We start from the raw sequence: 20859 nt of genomic DNA, 5'->3' as shown, positions 1-20859 counted from the left end.
TTACCATTTTTGGCCATGACTGGTGAAAAGAGAGGCAGTATCTTGGTACAGAAGAGAACAAATTACCTGAGCTATCTTTTCTCTTATAGGGTGGAGTGTTTGAATGTTCATCACTATGATCTGTATGAAATAACACTGAATATTTTGGACCTCATTTGTTCTAATTCCAAGTTCATTAAAAATCTAATTACCATAATGGTTTTCCAAATACCAACAAATTGGGCTCTCAGAAAGATAATATATATAAATATTTCAAGTACCAGAAAGGGATAGCTCCCTCTGTAACGATGTCAATGTAGAGAGGGAGCTCATTCTGAGTGTGTAATGGGAAGTGGAGGAAGTTGAAACTTGAGTCCATGTAAATGTCCATTCTTAGATTTGTTTTGACTAGTCCACTAACCTGCTTACTGAAGAATAAAATGTATACAGGCAAGAAGAAAAACTAGAAGTTCAGGAAAGAGGATATGATGGATATGAAGGAGGATATGATTTAGAACTGATGTTTCTTGCTAATTTTTAGAGAGCTGCGAATCAAAATTACAGTCAGGTATCACCTCACACCAATCAGAATCCATGTCATCAAAAAGTCTACAGACAATAGATCCTGGAGAGGATGTGGAGAAAAGGGGACCTTCTTACACTGTTGATGGGATGAAAATTTATATAGCCACTATGGAGAACAGTATGGAGGGGCCTTAAAATACTAAAAATAGAACTATCATATGATCCAGTAATTCTACTTCTGGGCATATATCTGGAGAAACACATGGTTCAAAAGGATTCATGCACCCATGTATTCATTGCAGAGCTGTTTACAAGAGCCTAGACATGAAAGCAACCTAAATGTACAAGACAGATAAATGAATAAAGAGGAGCTAAAGAGCCTCTTGATGAAGTTGAAAGAGGAGGGTGAAAAAAGCTGGCTTAAAACTCAATATTCAAAAACCTAAGATCATGGTATCCAGTCCCATAACTTCATGGCAAATAGATGGGGAAAAAATAGAAACAGTGACAGACTTTATTTTCTTCAGCTCCAGAATCACTGTGGACAGTGACTGAAGCCATGGAATTAAAAGCCATTTGCTCCTTGGTAGAAAAACTATGATGAACATAGAGAGCATATTAAAAAGCAGAGACATCACTTTGCTAACAAAGGTCCATATAGTCAAAGCTATGGTTTTTTCAGTAGTCATGTACGGATGTGAGAGGTGGACCATAAAGAAAGCTGAGCACCAAAGAATTGATCCTTTTGAACTGTGGTGCTGGGGAAGACTCTTGAGAGTCCCTTGGACAGCAAGGAGACCATACAAGTCAATCTTAAAGAAAATCAACCCTGAATATTCATTGGAAGTGTCACATCAGTTTACTTCTCTTCCTAGGTTCTTGTCTCATCATAACAAAAATTTAGAGTGGTAGACTAAAGGTTGTAGAACAACAGGCAAGTTACAGCTCAGTTCAGCTATTGCAGACAGATCTTTTATTAGCCAGACACTCTCAAGACATGGGAGCTGACTGATTCCCAAGGAGTCTTCCTCATCCTTCCTGTCGATACCTCTTGGCTCCCCCAGCCCTTTTATATTTCTTGTCTTCTTTTGATTATGCCCTGTGCAAAGTAGGGCTTGTACCCACCCCCAATCAATGAAAGGGAATGCAAATAGGCATATGCTCAAGGCCAACAGACAATTGCAATTGTTATATAACAACACGCTGTGTTGTTTATACTATCCCATATGTCTTCCCATAATTCAATCTGTTATAATTAGATATAGAATATTCATGAGCCCTCAATGGGCTCCTAGTTCCCTAATTTTACTTGGAGAAGCCCGTGTGGTTACTTTGTATCCCCTGAGTGCCTACCACACAAGTGCAGGAGTTGAAAAAGTCTTTGTAGTTATTTTTGTAGCCTATCTGTGAGCTCTCCTGGATGTGTCTGTGATTCAGTTTAGATATCAGCTTGCATCCTTTTCAGCCAGACCACTCCTTGTTGCTCATGCCTAACTGCCTACCTAACAGAAGATCTGATGCTGAAGCTAAAGCTCCAGTACTTTGGCCACTTGATGCAAAGTGCCAACTCATAGGAAAAGACCCTGATTCTGGGAGAGACTGAGAGCAGGAGGAGAGGGAAGTGACATAGGATGAAATGGTTGGATGGCATCACCGACTCAATGGACATAAGTATGAGCAAATTTCAGGAGATAGTGAAGGACAGGGAAGCCTGGTGTGCTGCACACACAAAGAGTTAGACATGACTGAGCAACTGAGTAATAAATAAATACACAATGGAAGGGCTTTCCTAGTAGTTCAGACAGTAGAAAATCTTCCTGCAATGCAGGAGATTGCAACCCAGGTTCAATCCCTTGGAGAAGGGATTGGCTACCCACACCAGTAATCTTGCCTGGAGAATTCCATGGACAGAGGAGCCTGGCAAGCTACAGCCCATGGGGTGACAAAAAGTCAGACATGACTGAGCAAACTACACTTCCATACAATGGAATATTACTCAAACATAGAAAGAATGAACTTATCTACAAAACAGAAAGAAACTCACAGACACAGAAAACAGACTTCTATAGCAGGATGCAAACTACTATATATAGAATGAATAAACAATAAGGTCCTACTGTATGGCACAGGGAACTGTATTCAGTATCCTGTGATAAGCCATAATGGAAAAGAATATGAAAAAGAATGCGTCTATGTATAATTGAATCACTGTGGTGTACAGTAGAAATTAAAACAGCATCATAAATCAACTATACTTCAATACGTTGAAAAAATAAAAAGAACTGATGTTTCCTGGACTTGGGACATATTGGTAAGGATACAGAAAAATGAACAGACACTCAATCGATTTTTGAACAGAGATGAAATGTCTTGCTAATAACTTGGATACAGGAGGTTAAGAAATTGAAGAAATCAAGGATGACTCCCAGGTTTTGAGTCTAAAGACCTGAGGAAATGTTGTTGCCTGGAAGAATATGGTGAGTGGTAGTCATCAACAATTTTATTTTTTCCATGTTAAATAGAAAGTGCATATTATACCTCCAGTTAGAATGTCAAGTAGGCAGCAACCATGTGAGTTTGAAGATCAGTGTAGTTACCAGGATGGAGGCATGTAATTGAGAATCTTCAGCCTATTAAGTCATGTGATAGCTAAGATAACAGGTTGGAGTAGGGGGGAGAGAAGATTGGGATTGAGTGCGGGATACTCCATCACTTCTCAGAACCAGCCAAGAAGACTGGGATGTACTCATCAGTGTTACAAAAGGTCATCTCTCTTTCCAAGTTCAAATGCACCTCAACCTTAATTATGTAAAATTAAACACATTCCTCCTCTGAACTAGACGTGTCACCCTGAAAACTTCTCTATGACATGCTGTGTCACCCTGAATACTGTCCTCCATATATTCACATTCAATATATTCCCTACTTTGATCAATTTGGCCTTCCACATAGAAATTGAATATATGCTATTACTCTCTTCCTCTTTCTCTATGTGTGTGTGTGTCTCTCTCTCTGCCTCTGCTTTGGTCCCCACCTTCCTCATGGATCAATCTTCTAAGTGGTGATTGCCTCTGTTTTTCCCCTTCAATCCCTCTCATTTTTGCTGTCATAATGGTTTTTGAAACGTAAACTGGTCTTTAGCTTTTCCTTCTTAAGAGACTTTGATGCGCCCATTGCCTTTAGAGTTTGAAATTTCAGACTGTCTTGCTTTATGAGTCTGTATAACCTGAAGAATAACCCTCTTTTCCCAAAGAATCTTATTGCATACTCTTACATCAATAAAGTTCAAACTTACATGTCCCTGTTCATGCTTTTTTTCCTCTTCTGGTGTTTTGCCGTTAACACATACAAATATAGAATATCTGCATCACAGACACGCTGCTATGGGACAGTAGTGTCCTGGTGCAAACTTTGGCCATTTTCCACTAAACAATTTTCTACAAAATAAAGGTAAAATGTCACTGTAAAAAAATGCTTTTAATCGTTCTCCATCTGTCTCAGAAAGACTAAATCAGATACCTCTCCTAAGTGTTACTATAATGCATATATACACACCTCTTTTATAGCATTTAAATTACTAGCTGAAATAGCTAACTTAACTTACTTATTTACTTACAAATTATAACTCTTTTGTTTCCTGTGATTACTTCATAAAAATAAACTATGATATGCACATGGACTTTGAGATGATTTCATTAATTACCATAAACACAGGCTCATATCTATTTCTACCATAAGAAAAATGGAACTAGATTGCTCTGACTGATACAAATTAACCATAATAATATGTCCTTTGGGATGAGCCATATTACGTGCAAGCACAATCAGAGTTCTGAAGCAAAGAACAGGAAATGGCTATTATGAAGACAACCAAAATGGCTGCCATAATCATAAATATCCTAGAAGAAGGTCATGGCAACTACTAAAACTGATACACAGTTATCTAAGAAAAGACTGAGGTTAAAAAAATAAAATACCTTATTTTTTTCTCCTGTTTCACTGAACTTGTGCATGTTCAGTCTATTCAGGCATGTTTCACTCTTTGTGACCCTATGGACTATAACCTGCCAGGCTCCTCTGTCCATGGGATTCTGCAGGCAAGAAAAGACAGAGGTGAGTTGCCATGCCCTCCTCGAGGGGATCTTCCCAAACTAGGGATGGATCCTGTGTCTCTTGCTGCTAAGTCGCTTCGGTCGTGTCCAACTCTGTGCAACCCCATAGATGGCAGCCCACTAGGCTCTGCTGTCCCTGGGATTCTCCAGACAAGAACACTGGAGTGGGTTGCCATTTCCTTCTCCAATGCATGAAAGTGAAAAGTGAAAGTGAAGTCTCTCAGTCGTGTCCAACTCTTAGCAACCCAATGGACTGCAGCCTACCAGGGTCCTCGGTTCATGGGCTTTGCCAGGCAAGAGTACTGGAGTGGGGTGCCATTGCCTTCTCCCTGTGTCTCTTAGGTTGCCTGTATTGGCAGGCAACACCACCTGGGGAGCCCTTCACTGAAGTACTTCTTACTTTTTTTCAATATACTTTATAACTTTATAATAAAATTTTACCACTATAAAACGTCACTCTTTGTATCTGATAATAGTTATTTTCTTGAATTTTATTTTATTTGATACTAAGTAGTTACTCCAGTTGTTTTATTATTAGGGTGCATGATATGTATATTTTCCATCTTCTTATTTTTGATCTGAGTTCCTTTATATGTAATCTTTTCCAGTTTTATTGTAGTATAATTGACAAAGAAAACTTGTATACATTTAACATGTACATTGTGATATTTTGGTACATGTATAAAATGTGAGATGATTATCACAATCAACTTAATTAACATATTCATCACCTCACATAGTTATCTTTGTGTGTCTGGTGAGAATGCATGTGATCTACTCTCATCAGATTTCAAGTATACAATAAATTATTGCTGAATATAGCCATCATCTGTACATTAGGTCAACAGAACAATTCTCTTACAACAGAAAGTTTGCCCTCTCTGGACAACATCTCCCCATTTCTCCTATGATTCAGCCCCTTACAACACCATTTTCCTCTTCTTACTTCAAGTTCAACTCTTTTAGATTCCATATACAACTAAAACCATGAAGTATTCATCCTTTACTTTCTAGTTTATTTCACTTAGCACAATGCCCTCCAGGTTCTATGTATAGTAAATGGCAAAATTACCTTTTTTATGACTGAATAGTTTTCCATTTGATACATATGTCACATTTTCTTCATTCATGATAACTACTTAGGTTGTTCTCATTTATTGGATATTATAAATAATGCTGCAATAAACATTGGAGTATAGCTATCCCTTTGAGACCTGGATTTGATTTCTTTGGCTAAGTACCCAGATGTGAGATTGTTGGACCACACAGTAATTCTATTTTTAACTTTTTTGAGGAAACTCCATACTGTTTCCCATACTGGCTGCACCAATTTACCAATTATTACCAACAGTAAGAGTTCCCTTTTTTCCCATGTCCTTGTCATCATTTGATTCTAGGATGAAAACTATTATTACAAATATGAAGTGGTAACTCATTGTGGTTTTGATTTACATTTCCCAGATGATTAGTGATTCTGAACACCCATCCATGTACCTGTTATTCATTTGTATGTCATATTTGGAAAAATGTCTATTTGGGTCCATTACCCATTTTTTTTTTACTCATTTTTTAAATGAAGTTCTTATGTGCCTTGCTATCGAGTTGTATGAATTGTTTATATATTTTGGATAGTAATCCCTAATCAGATATATAATTTGCAAGTTGACTCCCATTCTGTAGGTTGCCTTTGAATTCTGTGGATGGTTTCCTTTACAGTGGAGAAGGCAATGGCAACCCACTTCAGTACTCTTGCCTGGAAAATCCCATGGACAGAGGAGCCCAGTAGGCTGCAGTCCAGAGGGTGGCGAAGAGTCGGACATGACTGAGGGACTTCACTTCACTTTCACTTCCTTTACAGAGACTTTTTACTTTGATGGAGTCCCATTTGTTTATGTTTGATTTTGTTACTTTTGCTTATGCCATCTATCAAGAAAAGAAAATTGCCAAGTAAAGGAGATTTTTTCTATGGAAAGATTTTTCTTCTAGGAGTTTTATAGTTTCATGTTTTACATTCAAGTCCTTAATCCATTGTGGGTTTAGTTGTGTGTGTGGTGTACGATGGTAGTACAGTTTTACTTGTTTGAATGTAGCTGTCCAGTTTTCCTATAGCCATTTATTGAAGAGTATGTCCTTTCCCCACTATATTCTTGACTCCTTCCTTGTAAATTGCTGTTGTTGTTCAGTTGCTCAGTTGTGTCCAACTGTTTGCAACCCCATGGACTGCAGAACGCTGTCTTTCCTGTCCTCCACTATCTCCTGAAGTTTGCTCAAATTCATGTCTATTGAATCAGTGATGCTGTCTAACCATCTCTTTGTAAATTAATTGGCCACATATATATATGGGTATATTTCCAGGCTCTCTATTCTGTTCTATTGACCTATTTTTATGCATCTGTTTTTATGCCAGTACCACACTGTCTTGAATACTATTGCTTTGCAATATAATTTGAAATCTGTACATGATGCCTACTGGTTTCTGCCTTTTGCTCAAGGTTAATTTTTCAGGATCTTTTGTGGTTTTATGTGCATTTTGAGGTTGTTTACTTCTTCGAAAATTGTCATTGGTATCTTAACAGGGATTGCATTGAATCTATAGATCACTTTCAGTAGTACAAACATTTTAATAATACAAATTCTTCCAATTTTTAAACATGGGATATCTTTCCATTTCTTTGTATCTTCAATCTGTTTCATCAGCATTTTATGGTTGTCAGTGTACAGATCTTTCACTTCCTTGATTAAATGTATTGTTAGATATTTTATTTTTGAAGCAATTTTTTGCTTTTGATTTCCAACAATTTGACTATGATGTAGATATGTTCTTTTTTTTTAAAAAAAATGAAATCCTATTCATTGGATATTAAGCATATTTTCCACTAAGTTTGAAAACATTTTGGAAATTATATCTTCACAATTTTTGTTCCCCAACTTCTCTTTCATCTCCCTTTGGGATTCCAGTTATTTTATGGTGGATGACTTGATCTTGTTCACAAGTTACTGAAGCTTTTCTTTTTTCTTAGTCAGTGTTACAGTTTAAATAGTTTCTATTATTCAGTCTTCAAGTTATTTGCTCTTTTCTTCAAGTCCAAACTTCTGTTAAGCCTATGTCGTAACTTTTAAATTCATACAAATTTTGTAGTTTTAGAATTTGCATTGGGTTCTTTGTTATTGTGTCTATATCTCTAAAGATATCCCTATTTCTTTGTTCATTATGCACATCTTTTCCTTTAATGAAATTTTTATAATAGGTATTTCAACATCTTTGTCATCTTTGGGTTTATTTCTATCAACTATACTTTTATTTATATATCACATTTTTTAAATTTCTTTGTAAGTCTGCTAATTTTCTTTGTATGATGGACTTGTGGCTGCTACTCTATTGAGAGTCTGCTTTCTCTCCTTAGGGAATGTTCAATTTTATTTGAGAATTTAATGAACTTACTCATGACTTTTTCATAATTTATATGAAATCTTAAAAAATTGTACATGTATTATTTCATCAGGATTGAAAGATTATTCTATTGAAGAGCTCAACCAACAGGTAATTGATTTTCATTTTACTAAAATGGTTGTCTTTGGTGTGATATAATTGCTTTTTATCTACATAAAATAACATGTTTATTTTTTTTTGTTTTTTTTTTGTAAAATCATACAGGAAGTGACTATCTACATTAATTAACTAACTATAAAGTGACTTAACTAGTGAGAAAAATATTCATACTACTTATAACTTTTTGTCAAAATTACCTTACAGATAATTTTAAAACAAACAGGTTTTGTTTTAAGCTTTGTAAGGACAAACACCCTAAGACTGAAGTAGCCCTACTCATAAGTTCTCATAAAAACTCTCATCGAAATATTTGAAATCTTCCCCAAGACCTCTCCATTCTGGCCAGCATTTTCCAGCACTGTTTGACTTAAGAACTCTCTGTTCAGCTCCGGGCCCTCTGAAGAGCTTTTGTGGGGTTTTTTAGTTTTTGTTTTCTTCCTTCCAGGCCTCATAGAGTCTCACTCTCCATATATACAGCATAGTATTTAGTCAAAAACTCAAGGAAACACTTTGCAGACTCCTGGGTTTTATTTCGCAGAGTTAGTTCATCTTTGGTACCTTGTCCCATAAATCCAGATACCTCAGCAACTCTGACGTCAGATCTGTTTCTCTGTTTGGGCTCCACTTCCCTGTGTCAAGCTTTGAAAATCCCTCCAGGCAAAAAGCGGGAGTGACTATGGAGCAAACACTTCTAATATTTTCCTTCTTTCTAGAATCATATCCTTATGCTGCCAGTTTCTACTGCTTAAAAGGAGGTGCTTCATAAATCTTATCAAGTTTTACAGTTACTGACTGTGGAAAGATAACTATAATACTTTCCTCAGTGATTGCCAGCCCAATGCTCATTTCCAAAGCACTTATACATAATACAATTCCTTTGTCTCACATTTAGCAGTTTTTCCCAAATCTGTCACCCCACTTGAGTAAAAAACATTCTGCTTCCCACTGTTCTCTATCCACTCACAACTGATTTACCTTTATTTTTAAAATAACAACTAAAAGTAAAAAGAATTTACAGGTTCTCTACTTAGAGATTCTCTGAGGATTATCTCCCAAGAAACACACAGAATACATACAAAACAGTTCTAAACACTATCGCTTTACCATTGTTTGAGGCCCACGAGCAGAGGGGCTCCCCAGAGATAAAAGTGCCAAAGTAAAACCCTGTGTTGCTTTACCGTAGAGCTATGATTTATGCCCAGCTCTAATCCCCATGGTCCCTCACTTCCCAAGGCATCTTCTTCTGCCTTATTTACATTCTGACTTCCCCTGGTCCACAGAGAAAGGGTTCCACTTAGCACTCTGCCTTAGCGTGCTGGGCATACGGTGAGCACAGTGATGAAATTTAACATAATTTTTCAAAAAAAAAAAGGTTTCCCACTGAGATAATAGGGGGAATAATGCCTTTCCAGAATTTACACAATGTGTTACTCTTTGATCTAAACTGCAATTCTACTTAGCCTGACTTTGGGCACATATTTATTTGTGACTATAATGTAGTTACCCTGCAAGATTGATGGGATGAAGGAAGGGAAAAAATTGGAAAAGAAAAGGAGCCATTATAAAAGAGCCCTAAGAGCAGTTTTTGTGTTGCTTTCATATCCTTTTTTATCACCCAATGGTGCAACATATATTTCTTCTACTTTTGTACCTATAATTCATCTTCTAGTAGGTGACTGAATGGGTGGAAGTGACTTTGACTTATTTCTCTCCTGTCACTGTATCACTGTATGTTTATTTAGGTGCTTGGTGAAGTTTTCAGGTACACTTTCATAACCTTCAACAGAATTTTTGACTGAATGGAAATAACTTGAAGGATATTAGAGAATATGATCAAAGTAAATGCTTTTTAGTATGGGCATCCCTGGTTGCTCAGATGGTTAAGAATCTGCCCACAATGCAAGAGACCAAGGTTAGATCCCTGGGTCAACAAGATCCCCTGGAGAAGAGAATGGCAACCACTCCAGTATTCTTGCTATGGAGAATTCCAGGGACAGAGGCTACATTCTACGGGGTCGCAAAGAATCGGACATGACTGACTGGCTAACACTTTGACTTTCAAAGGATTTCTTTCAATTGTAGGGCCTAGGAATGTAAAACATGATCTGAGATCTGACATTAAGTTGCTGCTAGTCTTATATTTCAAGATGTCAAATAAATTAATAATGCATAGCCATTGCAGTCAATAGTATATCTATATTTGCATATTCCTAATATGATATATAAAAAACTTTAGTTACTGCATTTTCTCTTATGATATATATATATTTTTTATTCTGTAAACATCTTAGCTCTTTATCTCATTTAATTTTTGGAATACACACCACACTCTCCATGTTGATTTTCTCTCTACTCAGAAATCTTTGCCCTTATTACCCATAGTAATTTTCCTACTCATCTTCCACGTGTAAATTTGTAGAATTGTTTCCTGATTTCCCAAGAATAAGGTCTATTTCTAGTTGCTACATACTCTTATAGCATGTTATTCTGAGTCTCCTAAACTTCTTCACTGTTCATCCTTTTAAATATAGGGAAAACTCTTGAAAAGCAAAAACTGTATGTATCTCTTCTACTGCCATAGACCCAGGGCCCACCACAATGTCTTGCGTGTAGCAGGTTCTCAGTAAATACATGGCGAATAAATGAATGAATTTTAGGATTCCTTTGAAATGAAAATTCCATACTTCCTAAAAGAGTCCCTCTTTTATGAGTGACTATATATACACACACAAAGAAAGTCCTTTTCCATGGACTCTAAGATGCCCTGTGCAGAGTCAGAGGCTATAGACCTGCTTATCTATTATTGGTTGACAATAAAATTTAGGACATGAAAAGAGCATCTGATTGTAACCAAGCAACCAACTAAAATGTGAGAAATTGAGTCCCCTGTATCCTTCTTCATGTAATGCTAGGAACAAATTTGGCTTTTTCCTTATGTGTTTGCTTAATGTATTGGTTGGATTGGTCAGAAATTTCACTAAGAGTTGTTAAGCCCATTGCAAGCATATATTTAATTAAAACCAAACTGGAGCTAGTGGCCTCCACAGTAATAGATCTTATATTTACTATAATGAACTTTTTTTATTCTCTGATGCTAATGTGGGTCTTTAGTTTGTATAGGTAAACATATACATTATATAAAAATGTAAATGAATCTTGATTCATAATTTTGATTATTATGCTGTTCGTCCTAGGAGATGTCACCATGATTTTTAACCATGATATATTTCCACTTTTGCACAGTAACTCTGACTTAACTCCTTGGCTTTTATTCAATTTATTCCTCCAAGACTGTGCCCTGAATCTAAGACAAAAAGCAGTGTGGTCCACCCAGATACCCTAAGAATGCCTCCAGGAAGAGTCAGAAGGTTATACTTTACAAGTGTCAGTCAGTCCTTTTTTTCCCCCATGACACTATATTTAAAAATATTTTTTACTTGATTATTCACTGAAAGTGCAATGATGCAGATTAAATATCTCCTAGATATATCTGAGATTATCCCCTGGATATAACCCTGGTAGCTCAGCTTATAAAGAATCTGCCTGCAATGCCAGAGACCCCAATTCAATTTCTGGATCAGGAAGATTCCCTGGATAAGGAATAGGCTACTCACTCCAGTATTCTTGGCTTCCCTGGTGGCTCAGTCAGTAAAGAACCTGCCTGCAATGCAGGAGACTTGGGTTCAATCCCTGGGTTGGGAAGATCCCCTGGAGGAGGGCATGGCAACCCACCCCAGTATTCTTTCTTGGAGAATCCCTAAGGACAGAGGGAGCCTTGGCAGGCTGCTGCCCATGGGGTCAGAGTCAGACATGACTGAGTGACTAAGCACAGCACAGCATACCTGAGAAATAATTACTGATATTTAGAAGAAAATGTACCAATCAAACATTGTATTTTTAATGTGTTAGATGAAAACTACATATATACATTTTCTTTTAGTAAAGAACACATTAAATAATAGTAGTATGCTTAAAAGGAATCCCTCAAAATCATTTTTCTCTTGTACAAAAAAAGCAATTAATTATAAATATATTTTCAATTGAAATAAAATAAATCCTAGTGCTATCCAAGCAAATGTATTTATATTTAATGACTGTGACACATTCACAGAATGCTGCAAGTAATAGGCATCTTGAACCTGTTTATCATATTGAGTTCTGTTACAGCTAAAGACTCCTTCTAATGTTTAAGTAGATCATATGCAATAAGATTTGTCTAAATGATCTAGTTTAGTAAATGCCATCCAAACACATCAGCCTAACTGGCCCTCATTAAGAATACAATCTGCCTTCTTATCTTTGTTAAGAAGAAGAAATGTTTGCGGTAAAATATTTTTCTAAGTCGCTTAGTTCAAAATCTTATAAATAGGCATGTGGAAAATTAGAAACTCAAATACTGGTGATTCTTTTTACACTAACTTTTAAGCATCCAATGTATACTCAGTGTTTAGCAAAATCAAGATGTAATTGTTTACCTTGGTCCAGTTAAACTAACCTTTATCTGAATGTATGCTGGCAACAATACGTGCATTAATTACAAATGCCAAGCATCACAACACAGCAGGATCTTTCATTCAGAAAGTATAGGTCTTCAACCAGTTAAAGAATTAAACATCAGAAAAATGTTATGTGTTTCAAGGACTTAGGAAATATAGTAGAAACTCAAGTGCTTTTAAAATCTTATTTTACCTGCAGGATAACCTTGGACAAGACACCAAATACTAGTTAATTTCCCAAGCTGCATTTTTGGAACATAATTGTAAAATTGAATAGTTTGTTTAACTATATGTTGTACAGAAGAAGCAAATGTCAAGTCTCACCTAACTATTAGAAATGAAAGCTGAGAATATCCAAAATAAAACAACCATATGATTTTCATCAATAACAGAAATATCACTATTTTTTCAAAAGAATCCAAATTTGTGAAAATTATGCCTAATAATAAGAGACAGAGAAAATGAGGGAAATTGAAGCCATGTTGACTATTCAGCACACATAACATAGAAATAAATGGGTCCCATTTCATTTAACTTCATTTAACAAGTATATTACTATATTATGTACTTAAGAATTCCCTTGTTTAAGTACTGCGAAGAATATAAAATGTATATAATATAAAATCCCTTTCTTCAAAGAGGATCAGAGCATCCAGCAGGAACTACATGTATCCAGCTATAGCCTGGCAATCAGGAAATAGTTATGGAATTTTTTTCCTTCTCTTTCAGAAATATCACTATTTTGTAAACAAAAAGACATAATGAAACGAATTGCCAGTCCAAGTTTGATGCATGATACTGGTTGCTTGGGGCTGGTGCACTGGGATGACCCAGAGGGATGGTACGGGGAGAGAGAAGGGAGGGGGCTTAGGGATGGGGAACACGTGTATACCTGCGGCGGATTCATGTTGATGTATGGCAGAACCAATACAATATTATAAAGTAATTAGCCCCCAATTAAAATAAATAAATTTATATTTTAAAAAAAGTACATTGTGACTTTTCCAATGAGATAATCATAGCTCTAAAACACTTTTTATTAATCTATATTGGCCTAATTCTCATATTGACTTGAGACATTAAAAATATTTTTAAAATATAATTACAATATGCTATGAGTTAAAGGAAAAGAATACCTAGCATGAAGAAAGTTTAGTCCTTGGGGAGGTAAGGTTTTTTTCAAATCCAGTTCTGTTACTGGCTGGATGATTGGGCAGCTCATGGAAGATTTTGTTTTCCTGTCTTTATAGGTAATTATGTACAAAACCACCTGCCTTACCTACATCTTATGGCTAAGAGAATTCAATAAGAAAATATCTACAAATAGTAAACATTCTTAAAGCTTAAATTGACTCTATTATCACCTTACATCATTACCTATGCATGGTAACTAAAGGTAACATGGTTGAGCTATGCCTAAACTAAGAATTTGTTCTCACTGTAGGGATTGTTTTTATTTTATTTTTAGCATCTTTTAATTTTTAATTAATTTTTATTGGAGCATAGTTGATTTACAATGTCATATTAGTTTCTGCTGTATATCAAAGGGAATCGGTTATACATATATTAATACATATATCTACTCTTTTTCAGATTATTTTCCCATACAGGTCACCACAGAGCATTGAGTTAAGTTCCCTGTGATACACAATAGGCCATTATTACTTACCAGTTTATACTTAGTGATGTGTATAAGTCAATCCCAGTCTCCCAATTTGTCCCTTTTTCCCTCCTCCTGGTAAACATAAATTTGTTATCTATATCTGTGATTCCATTTCTGTTTTATAAATATGTTCATTTGTATCATTTTTCAGATTTCACATATAAGTGATATCACATGGTATTTATCTTCTCAGTCTGGCTTATTTCACTTAGTATGATAGCCTCTGGGTATCCATATTGCTGCAAATGGTATTATTTCATTCTTTTAGTTTTATTATGGTCAACATATAAACAGGCATAAGTGATTGTTTCCTCTTGGGTGGCTAAATATGGTTCAAGAAGTAGTTCTGTGAGGATGGTAACAGAAAATGTTTAGAAAGGTTACTAACCTTTTTTCACTTGAAATTATTGAAAAATAAAAAAATTACCAGTCCTTATTTGTTGGTGACTCTAAGAAATGGTGTACCCATGTTGACTCAGGAGGGGTGTCATTTCATTTTGGCCCATGTAGAGTTGTTAGAATTGTACTCTGGTATGGACCCCAAGACAGTCAGAGCATCCTCCTGGTTTTCAGAACATTCTCTATACAAGACAACTCTTGTTACCAGAACTGATTTCCTACAGACATGGGAATGACACCAGAAAAGAGGGTTCATTTTCTTAGTTAAATGGATTCTTGAGAGTTATTATTCTGTGGATAAATCTCTTTAGAGTGTCAGTCTAAATCACTATGACAGAATAAACACTATTTCATTGTCAGCCCCACTTCATTGCTTTTCAAAAGTTATATTCATAATCAGTGTAAAAGAACATACTTTAGTAACCCAGACCTTGTTCCACTCCCCAGAACAATGCACAGGTGCAGCAAACACTCATCAAAATACACTCATCCAGCCATTAATTGAAACTCAATCTACTAATTTTTCTTTATGTTGAGATCATATAGATTTAAGGCCATTTTTTATTGCTGCTGCTGCTTAGTCACTTCAGTCAGGTCTGACTCTCCGATGCTATGGACTGTAGCCTGCCATGGGATTCTCCAGGCAAGAATACTGGAGTGGGTTGCCATTTCCTTCTCCAGGGGATCTTCCCAACCCAGGGATTGAACCAGGTCTCCTGCATTGCAGGCAGATTCTTTACCTCTGAGCCACCAGGAAAGCCCCTTTCATTGCTACCAATCTATAATTTGTCTCATAGATTATTTTTAAAAATTCTGTCTTTCCTTAATATTTGTGCCAAATATCCATACTCTAGCAATAACGTTTGCACTTTTTTTGCTTCTTATGTGTTCATATCTTCTAATCTTGGATACTTTCACACCTGAATTATAGACAGTGTATGATAGCTCATTACACCCTAGCAGATTTTAAATCCATGGAAACAAGAAAATATCTTTGCAGCCTCTACATCATGAAGCAGTATGTTAGAGTGCTTCACATGCAGCAGACAGTCAGACAATGTTTTCTAAAAGAATAAGTTGGTGAATAGGTAAAACTGATGATTTAGTAATTATTTCTATATTTAAGGATGTTTCAGAGAGATTTTGGGCACTTGACAAATGAATTGTGTGTGTGTACTTTTAAGCATAAAAACTTGAAAAAGTTAGTTTGAGGGGAAAAAAGGAATTTTAGGTCAAAGACTGATGGCTATAAAATTAGCTTGCATAAAAATATGTTATTTGTGAAGTAAACATTAACAAAACAATATTTACGTGCAGATTTAAAAGCAACATATAGAAATATTTCAATGTTTCTATTAGTGGCAATGTTTATAAAACAAAATGTTGTTTATAGTAACAAAAAAGATGCAAATTTTTCTTTCCAAGTCTAATATGCATTAGACTATTTTAGTTATTGCTATTCATTCCATACATGATAAAAGAATAAGGCACATATCATCAGTATAGCTACAGAATTGAACTATCTACATTGAAGACAGAAAGAGAGAGAGGAAAGGAGGGAGGGAGGAAAGGGAGAAAGAAATCAGAGAAAAGAAGAGAAGATAAGAAAAAAGAAAGAAAGGAAAGGGCAAGAGAAAGAAACAAAAGGAAGGAGGGAAAGAAAGAAGGAAGGAAGGAAGGAGGAATGGAGAGAGGAGAGAGCGAGAGGGAGAGAGAGAGAAAGAAATTTTCAGGGGTAGTAACAAACACTCCAATTTTAACTCCCCTTTGGGAAAAAGAAACTTTCCCACAAATGAAATAATTCTCAAACTTGATTCATCTGCATGTTAATGGAAAAATATTTCAATTTTGCTGGTGTGTATTACAGACTGTGTTTGACCTAACTCCCTGCTATTTCAGAAATAGTCATTAGAATTTAATATTGCTGTCTGTTGCATTCACAGTCTGAATATTTTAAAACAGAGAAGGGAATGATTCTGCAAGAGAAAATGCTGGAAAATGCTGTATTTAATTAATGCCCAAGGGAAGCCATGAAAAAGAAAACAATGGTAGTTGTCACATACTAATTTTAAACACTGTTTACCAGATTTACTTACATGCACTGTTTCTGCTTCCCACTCAGCAGCTTGATAATAGCAGAACTGTTCCAGGCTTGACTTCTGGAATTCAGTGTGAGTAATAGGATACAAAGTATAGATGGAGAAGCTGCACTTTAATTAGCTAAATTCTAAGGTTTAGGGCAGACCCTCACCATAAACACCTGCTCATACACAAGCAGGCGTAAAGAACATGCTGCTTGATCCGGCAGAGGAACTATTTAGATCCTTGCAAGGCAAGGAACTACTTGGTTGACATTATCTTTTCAGTTCGAGTTTGATCAGGCCATTTGAGACCCAATTAATCTTAAAAGAATAGTTTAGACATGTTTCTTTTCTAAATGAAGAGCTATTTCCATGAAGAAAAAGAGAATGAAAGATTATAAGATAAGGGATTTTTCTCTCCCAGTCTTCCTCTGTGGCTAGAAGAGGCAGGTCTTGTTTGTAAAATGAATTGAATACATGTAAGGGGCTTCCCTGGTAGCTCAGATGGTAAAGAATCTGCCAGCAATGCAGGATACCTGGGTTCAGTCTCTGGGTTGAGAAGGTCCCCTGGAGAAGGGAATGGCTACCCACTCCATTATTCTTGCCTGGAGGATTCCAAGGACAGTGAGCCTGGCGGGCTACAGTCCATGGGACGGCAGAGAGTCAGATGCAACTGAGCAACTAAGTCTTTCACTTTTCTTCAATCATTTACTTAACAAGAGGCAGAGACTCTGATATTGGACCCCCCTCCCGCAGTGTGTCAATTAACTCCTACAAAAAGAGAAGGGAAAGAACTACTATGAGGATTGCCTGGTAGATGCCATGCATGAATCTCATCTATTTTATATTCATAATAATTAAATGAGGTAAATCTTATCCTTATTGATCCATGAAAACTCTTAGACAAGCAACCTGCCAACCAGAATCCTAAATTATGTCTCTACTTCAAGCCTGAGTTGCTTCCATTCATCGTGTGTCTTGTGAAATAGGATGAAGCTTGTTAAAGAAAATAAACTGCATTTATTTCTGTTCATCTTCCAAGTCTGCCAGCCAGTCCACAGTTACACAATCACGCTGTGGTTATATTTGTTCATGGCATCCTTCTCTCTCCTCATCACTCTCTGATTCAGTTCTGAGCCCTGGTCTTTGACTTGTTCTCTGCAAATATCCCCAGCTCTTTCCAAAATTTTACCATAAGGATAAGATGTGGGGATAGGGAAAAGAAAATCAGATGTACTGAGTTGGGTAGTTCCCTGCAACTCACCCAAATTTATCACCCTCCCAGAATCTCAGAATGCAGCCTCATTTGGAAATAGGGCTGTTTGATGATGTAACTAATTAAGATGAAATCTCATGAAGTCAGACTGGATTAGGGTGGCCCTAATCCAACATACTGGTATCCTAATTGAAAAAAAAGAAGAAGAAGAAGCACAGATACAGATATGCCAGTGAAGTCCATATGATGACAGAGGTGAAGATTGGAGCTGAAGAATGCCCAGCCTCTCCATCATCCTCATAGCTGAGAGGAGGTCAGGACAGGTTGTCCTAAAGAGCTTCAGAGAGAGTGTGGCCTTGCTAACCCCTGGATTTCAGGATTTTAGTACAGCCTGGTGAGACAATAGATATCTATTGTTTTAAGCCTTGCTATTTGTGGTAAGTTCTTACGTCAGCCCTAGAAAACTAACACACCAGGTAACTGGTTTTACTGACTGAAGATTTATTTCTCATGTCCTCCTGTTATCTACCCTGCTCTCTACTTATGCCTGTGCAAGAACTCTATTTTTCCTTCCGTTTCACAAAGCCTCTCTCTGTTTGAATCCTTTCTTTTCTATGCTAATAAAATATCAATCACCTTTGATCTTATCTGATCTTCACCTCATCTTCCAGCAAACCTCATGAAAACCTTGATGTAAAGATAAATTTCAAATAACATTTCAAAATCAAAACAGTTGGAAAAAAGATGAGAAATGAAAGATTACTTGAAAATTAAGGGCTCAGGATTCCAGAAAAATGAGAAGTGTGGTCTCAACCCTACTTGGCATATCTCTTAAGTGGGCAGTCAATGAGACATCTGGATTTCAAATGGGTGATCCCAAGGGAGTGATTGTTCTGGTTTTTCATTCTTCTCTCAGGACAGGCAGCAGATCACAGAAAGAAGACCTCCTTTATGCTATTTTATACTGCAATTACTCAAATAATTTGCAATGCCAGATCTAAGGTGTTACAATTGAACCATATACAATTTGTGTATCTGTTAATCACACACTATTATATATAAAATAGACCAACAGCAAGGACCTTCTGTATAGCACAGGGAATTATATTCAATACCTTGTTATAGCCTATAATGAAAACACATACATATATATGAATGTGTGTTTGTGTGTGTGTGTGTGTGTGTGTATATAAGTCACTTTGCCATACATCTGAAACTAACACAACATTGTAAATCAACTATACTCTGTTGCTGTTCAGTTGTTCAGTTGTGTCAGACTCTTTGCGACCCAGTGGACTGCAGCACACCATGCTTCCTTGTCCTTCACTATCTCACAGAGTTTGCTCAAACTTGTGTCTGTCTATTAAGCCAGTGATGCCATCAAACTATCTCATCCTCTGTCGTCCCCTTCTCCTTCTGCCCTCAATCTTTCCCAGCATCAGGGTCTTTTCCAATGAGTCAGCTCTTTGCATCATGTGGCCAGATTATTAGAGCTTCAGCTTCAGCATCAGTCCTTCCAATAAATATCCAGGGTTGATTTCTTTTAGGATTGACACTTGAATAAAAAATACTGAATTCTATAACTGAGATTGGCTGTCAATTACTCAGGTCATTGATGACTGCCCTATTTGCCCTTTTCATAGAAACTAACCAAAAGGTGAAGAGAGTCACCAGATGTCCTCTGCATCTTTTTGTCAGGTAGGTGACTGTAGCAGGACTTTGCCAACCTGTTTTGTGGCAGCGCAGTGGCCCTGCTGAGATGCCGTCTGCTCTGGAGACCTGGAATCTTGACTGCAGTTACCTGCCAGTGTCAGGGACAATTCAAGTCTCACAGTTATACTAACAATATATTTTACCCCCAAATCAGGGCACAGTTCCTGACAGGTACAGCTATACCTATGGGAACAATGAAACAGGATATTTAAATTCAAGACTGTCCTAGAAAATCTGAGACTTCTGTCCAATGAAACCTGTTCTGCTAGGTGCCTGTGGTACTGGAAAGAAAAGCAAAACATGAACTCAATTTGTCTTAAAATGAACAAAACAGTGAGTCATTAAAATAACCTTAAATTACATCAAGTATTTTAATTTTGACCTCAAACTGCTGAAAAGTTCTTTTATTATGTTATCATATATGTTATATAAATCTTAATCTATATTTTTCAAAATAATACTAAAAAGTGAAACAAAACATATTGTTGAGAAGCTGTATATATGGCAATGACAGTAACTTTGTCATACACTCTCTGTTAGTATTAAGTCAGATTGATGATAATGATAATAAGTATAGCTGCTATCAGCAGTTGATCAAGTGCATTCTAGTACTAGGCAAAGTGCATGTACTAAGCTTTCCACATGCATTATCTAATGCTCACAATAAGCCATAATACAAGCTTTTTAACTCCATTTTATGAATGAGGAAATATAAGCCCAAAATCACACTGTGAAAAAAATCACAGAGCAGGATTTGGACCTAGTCTATCCAAATATTCAGACGGTAAAGCGTCTGCCTACAATGCGGGAGACCAGGGTTCTATCCCTGGGTCGGGAAGTTCCCCTAGAGAAGGAAATGGCAACCCACTCCAGCATTCTTGCCTGGAAAATCCCATGGACAGAGGAGCCCGGTAGGCTACAGTCCATGGGGTCACAAAGAGTTGGACACAATTGACTTCAATCTAAATACAAAGTATCTGGTCATCACCACAGTGAATATCATTTAAATGAAACTGTCTTCCATTTTTATCTACCTGACAGACAATGTAACTATGGTAACCATCCCCAATCTCAGTTCCCAGAAGGTAACCCACGGTTTCACCCTTTCCACTCCTACATTAAAAA

This window comes from Bos grunniens, chromosome 17, assembly GCF_055505025.1.
Source record: "Bos grunniens cultivar Pamir isolate PY7600 chromosome 17, Bosgru_T2T1.0, whole genome shotgun sequence".
Classification (NCBI taxonomy): Eukaryota; Metazoa; Chordata; class Mammalia; order Artiodactyla; family Bovidae; genus Bos; species Bos grunniens.
Note: the sequence above shows the minus strand (reverse complement) of the source record.